We start from the raw sequence: 8,787 nt of genomic DNA, 5'->3' as shown, positions 1-8,787 counted from the left end.
AATGAGCAGCTTGTGTGTTTTTAAAATCACTCCCCCCTCTAAATCACCCCCCTCTAAAACCAAATATTCCAAACTTTAGTGGGCCTGAGTCATTAAGCAGAGAAGTATACTACAATAATAAAATTATCAAGCAAGCTTTTGACAAGCAGTCATGTGCTTGTAAATGAAATTTATTTAGGTGCCACTCAAAACATTGTAATTAAGAGGTACAGAATGTATTACCAGATGGTTCCTGTTCAGTATCTATTTCCTTTGGAGAACAAGGTGATTAGGAGTAAGCACTAACTTGTAATTGAGCACTAAAATACCCTAAGGGCCTGATCCAGCTCCCATTTTAAGCTACCATGGCAAGTGACCTAAATAAGAAAAAGTATTTCCTTTCAAACTACAGGAAACATTTGGATAAATGGGAATGCTGTTTATACTGTACGTGCTGTATTTATACCTTGCATTTTGCTTCTGTCAACTCTATCAACTCTGGATTTCCAGCAGAAAAATTAAAAAAAAAAATCGAGATGACTTCACTTCCACCTCTTTTGTATGAACCACATGAAACAAAATAGTTGGCTTCCCCAAAAACAACAGTGATGGCATAAATAATGTTTTGGATGTTTAAGACATTTAGGGCAGGAACAACCTGCATCAGAGGAGTAAGTTGCAAATGCACTGTAGCGGAAGCCTGCTTGAAATTAAGAAGATTGCTGAGCATTCTTGAAAGTAACTTCTGGTGAAAAGTAAGTTTAGGAACATCGAGTATGGAATGCCTCATTCTGTGATGGTGATGTTCTAAATTGGGATAGAACAGATCTGGGGTTCAAATGTGGCCTTCCACAGCTTGTGTTTCTCCCCATCCATCGCCATCCCTGCTCCACACTCTCCTGAAGTGTCACTGAGAATGTGAGAATGTCTCTTGCTCTAACCTGAGTGGGGCTTTGAGAGCGGTGTGGGTATTTAGGAATCTTTGAGTAACCTGGCAGCCTATTCTACAAAAGGTAAGTGTCACATCACTTGCTCTCTTCACTTTGGCCCTGACCCCCTTTGATTCTGGCTATACTCCCCATGGGCATGTGTTTCCTGGAAGGTTGCTGTGGTGTTCATACAGAGCCCCCAGTTGTTTCACGGACTATTGACCTGTAAACCATTACTTTATTCTTCCGCTGCCACCAATTTTGTGGAAAAAACCCCAGGGTTCCCCAGTGAAGTATTGAGTCTCAGTCAGGTAGAGTTAACAATGAAGATTAAAGTTTATTTTAAACACAAACAAGTTTTAAAATATATTTGAAACGCTGTCACTCTGTTCCCTCTCAGTCTTGCCCCTGTCTCTAACTCACTCTGACTCCTCTATCTCCCCCCACAAAAGACCCAACTAAACTAACTGTCAAAACCTCTGGGCTGAGCCTCAAAATCAGGCTCCACCTCCAGGCTTTCTTATTGGTCAACCTATTAACCCTTTTTCTCCCCCAATACAAACGTATCCCCCAAAAATGAGCAAACGCCACAGTTGCCTTAGAAACAATGCATTCCTCAGGCTGAAAACACTTCCACGCCCATGGTTTAAACCCTTGGTCTTCTCAAAGCTGAGGACAGCATGAAGCCTGAGACAAAAAGTAAGCTGATGAAAACTGTGGATAATTTATTGATTTAAAATTTTTATGTCCTGTGTTTCCTTATAAAAGTTCAAAGCGCCTACCAATTGAGAACTACAAAATCCAAAGATCCAGAAGACAGACTCATATGGGAGTTGGTGGTCCTTCAGCTCCTCTTGTTCTGAATCGTATAATGGCAACAGAGGGGGTAAAGACTGCATCGAGATGGAAAACAACGTTGTTGCCAATATGCAACTGGCAGTGGTGAAGCTACCTTGTCTGGCACCGGGAGTGGTATACATCTGGGGGCATTGCTGGCGCGTGTCCCAGGGGGCATAGTCACATCCCAGGGGGCGTGGTGTGCATCAGGATGTGTGTGGCAAACGGCACGCTTCCCAGGGCGTGCACTGCAACCACGGGGGTGCCGGGGGTGGCTGCGATGTCACCCCTGGATGGCACCTGGGGCAGACTGCCCCCCTCATCTGCCAGTGGCCACCGGACCAGAATTAGGCTGAGAAATTTCCTGGCATCCAGTGAAACTAATGGAGTAATGTATGCAAGTACGGGACTTAAATTGGCAAGAACTATCAAAGTATGGGTCATACCAGAAAGGTAAGTAAAAATGTTCGCTCATTTTGCTGCATTTGTGGCAATAGTTTTTAAGTTCTTCATTATTTTCTTGTGGTTTTTTAAATAAGTATTGTGGTTATTGATATATAATTTTGTATTTATTGACTGGACAGATCAGCTATTTATGAAATACTGTTTACTAAATATTTGTGATATAAGTGTTGTGGTTATAGATTTGGGCTTCTAAATGGTGTTTCTGTGTGCTCTGGCACTCATCACCATGTTCTGTGCATCAGAAGAGGTTTAGTCATGCTGACCACATGACCCGGAAAGCTGTCTGTGGACAAACGCCAGCTCCCTCAGCCTGGATCAAGATGAGCACCCATAGTCAAATTCAACTGGACTCAACCGTCAGGGGGTCCTTTACCTTTTTACCCTGTGCTTATAGATTTGGGCTTCTAATTTAGAAAATGTAAAGATGGAGGCTTGCAAAAGGTGAAATAGGCAGATATTGTTTTGTTAGACCATTAGAACATGGGGCCATCCAGCAAACTTGATTGGCAGCAACAGGTTTGTTAGAAATAAAAGGAAGTACTTTGTCAAGGTAATACATAATTAACTTGGGGGATTCATTGCCAAAGGATGTGGGGATGACCACTAGCATAAATTTAAGAGGACATGGCGGGCTGTAAACTCACCACACACCTTTGACACGTCAGTAGGAGCAAATAGAATGCCACCGCTCTATAAAATATTGCTCCACAGTGACTTTGCCACATCAGCCACCACCTTTCCGCACATCAGAATCTACCACCCCCCCTCCGAGAAAGTAGAAAACAGGTTTTCACATGTCCACCATGGATCAAAACCTCTTCAGTGTATTTACGGTCTGATAAAATACTAATGAGCAAGTATTTGTCAGCCGATATGGTTGCTTTATTTTTACTTCAGTGTGGCTAGAAAGCCTAATACTTGTCCTTTTATCAGGCACATCTGTATTTAAATAGTTAAAAGGCAGCAGTCAGCAAGAAAACCATTGTTTTGCCTTAAATGCAAGACAGAGGTCTGGATAGCTCAGTGATTTAGGTAAAAAATCTTTCAGATATATGAATACTGCATACTGTACTTTGAAAAGTTTGCTCAAAGATGAGGAAGACAAAAGAAGCCATCCAGAGACAGCCTTATTAAATTTGCTGGCTTCCAATCAAGCTTTTGAAGGAGGAAGTTCATTTTCTAATGTGCAAGATTGCATTCCTGTAACTTCTCAACACACAAGTTCCATTGCACAGGACACATTAAAATGAACGAGAGATGCATGCTATGCAGCAAAACTACCATATTTTTCGCCCTATAGGACGCACCGGCCCATAGGACGCACCTAGTTTTTTTGGGGGGAAATAAAGGGGGGAAATTTAATTTTCCCCCAGGCAAAGGGCTGGGGCAGGGGATGCCCGAGCTTCCCCCGACCGCAGCCCCCAGAACAGGCTGCTATCCGCAAGCCTTGGGAGCCCGGCGGGAAGTCCTGCCGGTCTCCCCAGGCTTGCAGATATCTGTCCCCCGAGCTTGTGGGGCTGGCAGCCTCCAAACCAGGTCAGGGAACAGCGGGATGGCGGCGCTGTGCCTCCCCGCTGTCCCCCGAGCTTGTGGGGCTGGCACTGGGGAGAAGCGCGCTTCTTCCCAGCGCCAGCCTCCAAACCAAGTCGGCGAACAGCAGGAAGGTGCGCTGCACCTCCCCGCTGTCCCCCGAGCTTGTGGGCTGCAGGCTGCAGCCCGTAAGCCTTGTGAGCCCACGGTAACTCCTGCCGGGCTCGCAAGGCTTGCGGACAACTGCACGAAGCACAGGGCGCCGTCCGGAGGGCACCCCGTGCTTTGGGCTGCAGGCTGCTGCCCACAAGCCTTGCGAGCCCGCAGGAACTCCTGCTGGGCTTGCAAGGCTTGTGGATAGCTTCCTGAAGCCTGCATTCACCCCATAGGACGCACACACAGTTCCCCTTCATTTTTGGAGGGGGAAAGGTGCGTCCTATAGCGCGAAAAATGCGGTAATTCATTTCTTTAAGAATTGTATTTCTTTCCCTCAGGGAGGGCAAGTTATGTCATGGTTTTCTCATCTCCCACAACAATCCTGTGAGGTAAGTTAGGCTCAGAAACGGTGACGATTACCCAGTGAGCTTTGTGGCTTAGTGGGGATTTGAATCTGGATCTCCCCAACCCTAGCCCTAACCCCAGTAGGAGTCTCCAGCCTTGAAAACCCTCTGTATGCATTGGGGGGAGGGATTCCCTGACAGCTTGCCACCACACTACATGTGTACATTCTCCCAAAATTGACACCTGCAAAGTGTAAACGTATCTTCAGATTAAATACACAGGAGTAATTCAAGGGGTGCACTTTCTTCTCACTTACTGCACCTGCTTAAGTTTGTGACACCTGCCGAAAGACTGATGTTTGTCCCCTCCAGCATGGTATCTGTGACTTTTAAGCATCGTCTGGCAGGCTGACGTTCTACTGGTATAGCTTTTCTGGCCACAAAGAGAGATATATGGGAAATCACTTCACCATGTGGATTTTTGCTTATCATATATAGCGTTACAAATCCCCATCTAGGAACGCACCAAAAACACAATTCTGTGCAAGATTTGTAAAAGAAAAGTTTTCCCTGAAGAAGGCTTTCACACGTTCGAACACAACTGGGGAACTTCTGGCTCTCCAGATGTTTCCGGAATACAATTCTCATCTGTATGGCCAGGAATAATGGCAACTGTAGTTCAGAAATGTGTGGAAGGCCAAAGATTCCCCACACTGGGCATATTTTTATAAACGAATTGCTGGCATCAGTTCAGGTTCACTACCACCTCTCTTTTCTCTACTCTTTCAGCTTCTGCTGAATTTTGGTTCTGATTTTCTTTTTCATTTCATCCAGCTGTTAAAAGTACAACAGCCTTGCTAGGGCAAGGTGGCAACCCTATGAAAACCCTTTGGATCGCGGGCAACATTTTCCCAATCAGAAGTGGAAGAGGAACATTGAGTAAATCCATGAGAGGCTTCTTCATCGAACCTCAAGCTGAGCTGTTTCAAATTAAGCTTAAATTGAACTGTGCCATTTCCCACATAGGAGTACTGGGCAGGTTTTCTGTCCCTGAGGTGGTTGGCAACTCTGTTGAGAGATAACACACTTCAGATTTCCTTCCTTTCTTTTTGCCTGCTTTGTGGCTGATGCCACAATTGTAGGTCTCCTTAGTGATTTCTGAAGTTTAAATAAGCTGTATTTGTGACAGTGGGAAACAATTAGGCCCAGCTTTGCAGTCTGGATGAGGGGGGAAATGGCCAGATTGATCTCCTAGGACCAAAGCAATGAATTTCAGGCTCTCACCATGTTGATGAGCCTAGAGTTTTCAGTATGTTTTGCAAACAAAAATAGCTATTTTGAATGCTGCTGTACCCTATCTCCATTCCATCACCGCAACCAAAGCTGTGCTGCAAAATTAAATCCCTCCCTGACATTGCAAATCAAAATCATAATCTAGAAGTGAAAACACATATATACCCCTTCCTGAAATATTCATCAAGCAGCCTAGCTAGGCCTCAATTAACATCACTTAATTGAATCATCCAAAACTTGGTCTTTTTGGCACAGTGTTTAGCGCTATGCATTCACTGGAAATAAGAGCAAAAAATGAGATGTGCAAGTTGCTTGTGGTTTTAATTATTTTAAGCAATGAATTGGGTCAATCAGAAGTATCATTTCTCATTCTCTGCATGTCATTCACTTTGCACTGATATGAAGTGTAGCACTTTTCTGAAAATTCATCCTTTTCACTTTTTTAAAAAGAACAACACCAAGGACATTTCAATTAGTTGTCCTCATTCCATCAAACTAAATTTAGTCCAGACATGTCAGTCTCTGACTTTTAAACTTCCCTGTTTTTATACAATCTTCAACATCATTTAATAATACTTTTTAATTTTTAAGAAAAAAGCTCTCGCAGGAATTCTATACTAAAGTATTAGATAGAACAATTTAAATATTTAATAATTACTATTTCCATCATTACACTGTGGTGGCTTCTTTGAAGTAGCCAACAATTAAAAATTTTAAACTGGGATGGATCGGTATCTGGTTAAATTGTTTTTATTTCATGTAAATCAAACCAGTATTATCCATTTGGGAAGCATTTGGGAGTTCAAATAACCCTTTATCATACCAGAGAGCATTTATAATTTACTGAATCTAATAAAGTGAGTATATTTTTGACACTTCTCCCCGTCAAACAGGAAGCCTGAGATTAGATGCCCCCATATCAAATAATATCACTAGCATTTAAAAAATACTTTTAAAGTAGTGCAAACTTTAATTCCGCATCAAATGAGCCTCTTCACGTGGTGAATAATTTTCTTCCCTCTGACACATTTTAATGGCAATAATTTTGTAAATTGTCAATACATAATCATATCAGCACATGCCTGCTTTACAAATGGCACCTCCAGAGCGCACTAATTAAACAGCCTGCCTCACACCGTATCATCTTAGTAAACAAATGTAGGGAAATTCTCCCCCAACGCACCCCGCTCTTTCCAAAAACCACTGTGAGGACTCTCTCTCTCTCTCTCTTTCACTCCTGGAAATCCGTTTGTTAAGCTTCTGTTTCATTTGCCTGCCTTTCAGTTTAAAGCGAGCCGCAGCCACTGCGAACACAATAATGAAAGAGGTCATGGAGCACCAGTTGTGCATGAAAGATGCGAAAATTTACTGCAAATGAGACAAGAGCAGTAAATTCATTTTTATTCAAATTACTGTCATCATACATTACCACTTCTCCTGTAAACATTGTGCTTCAGACAGTGTGACAGCATATTATTATTTGTGAGATTATACTATTATTAAGCTATTAACATGTCACCTCCTGCTTGAAACAATGACTCAGCTTGCTACTGCATAATAGGACAAGTTAGGAAGACAAGCTGAGGTGACTGAAAGGTTAGCAGTAAGAAGGCAGGCTGGGCTTAGAATGACAGCTGGCACTTAAAGGCCAACATTTATTCAAAAGAACCCACATAACTATTTGTTGTAGTTGTAGTTGTTGCTGCTGATGATATTAAATGCACACACCCAATTCGTTTCCACCAACTGGTACTTTAATTCTCCTTCTCTGAGCCTTATTACACTAATTCTCTAACCGTCAATTATTTCGGGGGGGGGGGGGACAGGACATTTCTTCAAAGGCAGAGCCAACCAGGAAACAAATACAGAGACAATGAGCCTAATGGTTTAAAAAGAGAGAGAGGAAGAGAGGAAGAAAACCCAACCCCAGTCCGATAACCGTTCTTTCATTCACAACATATGGCTGCCTAATTGTGAGCTTAATAAAGAGGAGTTCAGCTTTGACCGCTCGGATGCTAGAAATGAGAGATCAACAGGGCTCGTACCATGCTATTACATGGCCTCTCCTACTTTTGACAGAAAAGCTGTAAGTTGTCCTATAGGTATTATCGCTAGATTCCCCAGGAGGTTGCTAATGATTAAAATTTTATGGTTTATAGGCTTCAAAGGCATTTACTGTAGCATTGCCATCCAAAGTTACTGTGGCATGCAGATCACAATGCATCATATGCTCTAATTTTACCTTGTGTAAGTGCTTGTGACAAATCCCCCCACGATAGCCCTCCTACTTAGTATTCTTTTAAAAACTTCATTTGCTTCAAGGGAATCTATGCCTCTCGTCTAAGAATATGTACGGGGGGGGGAGTGGAGGCCTGGGGTCCAGAAAATACATGGTGCCTGTGGCTTAATTTTGGCCCTGGATTCCAAAATATTAAAGCTCAAAATGTGCTTAACGCCCATCAGCTGCCACTGGGTTTAAACAAACAAATAAACAAACATTCTAGGCAATTTTTTTCTGGGAGGAAAAACATAGAACTAGAAAACTACCTTATCCAATTGCTCTGCCACAAGGTGTGTTGATGGCTCCTGGTTTGGACAACTGAATGGGGGTTGTAAAATTTCATAAACCCAGAGGGTGTGCTCAATAGCTGCATGCCATGGTTACTAAATTAATTTATTTCATTTATATCCCACCTTTCTTCCAAGGAACCCAGGGCAGCATATGTGGTTCTTTACCCTTCAGTGTTTATCTTCACAACAACCCTGCAGGGTAGACTTTGCACAGAGGAAGGAGACTGACCCAAGGTCATCCAATGAGCTTCATGGCTAAGCAAGGAGTTGTGCATGGGTCTCTCCAGTCCAAGCCCAAGAGATGGCTAACATTTCTTCTCCTTTTTTTCACCCAAGGGTCACTGTCACCCTTGACCAACCCTCTGGGGCTGAACTGGCCTATGACATTTTGCTGCCAGAGGCAAATGTCCATGATCAGAAGGTGACTGGACTGAGGGCTGACTCAATCTTCAACACTGGCAACAGGACAGCAGCATCTTTCAGCACACATGAGGGCTGCTAGCTAGTTCAGGGTATGCAGCACAGGCCACCTGGTGTACCTACTTCTGCCCTCCAACAGAGAACAGCCAAGGAGGAGATACTGGTTCCATCCCTCATCAACTGCCACCTGAGGTAGTTGGCTTACTCTGTCCAATGGCCGCACCAGCCCTTCTCTGGGGACTGTCTCTCACACAGAGGCAAAC

General features: G+C 43.4%; 1 long non-coding RNA gene across 1 annotated transcript; it reads right to left on the bottom strand.

Annotated features, from left to right (window-relative positions):
* Nucleotides 1-6,539: 6,539 nt before the first annotated feature.
* LOC309532555 lies at nucleotides 6,540-8,503 on the bottom strand. Its single transcript, XR_014219924.1, has 2 exons — nucleotides 8,228-8,503; nucleotides 6,540-6,837 (listed from the first exon to the last, which is right to left on the bottom strand). It is a non-coding gene; the product is annotated as an uncharacterized lncRNA (long non-coding RNA).
* Between the last annotated feature and the right edge of the window lie 284 nt (nucleotides 8,504-8,787).

The sequence above is a fragment of the Podarcis vaucheri genome (assembly GCF_965113315.1).
Source record: "Podarcis vaucheri genome assembly, chromosome: 5".
NCBI lineage: Eukaryota > Metazoa > Chordata > Lepidosauria > Squamata > Lacertidae > Podarcis > Podarcis vaucheri.
This window is presented reverse-complemented; position numbering and strand designations above follow the sequence as displayed.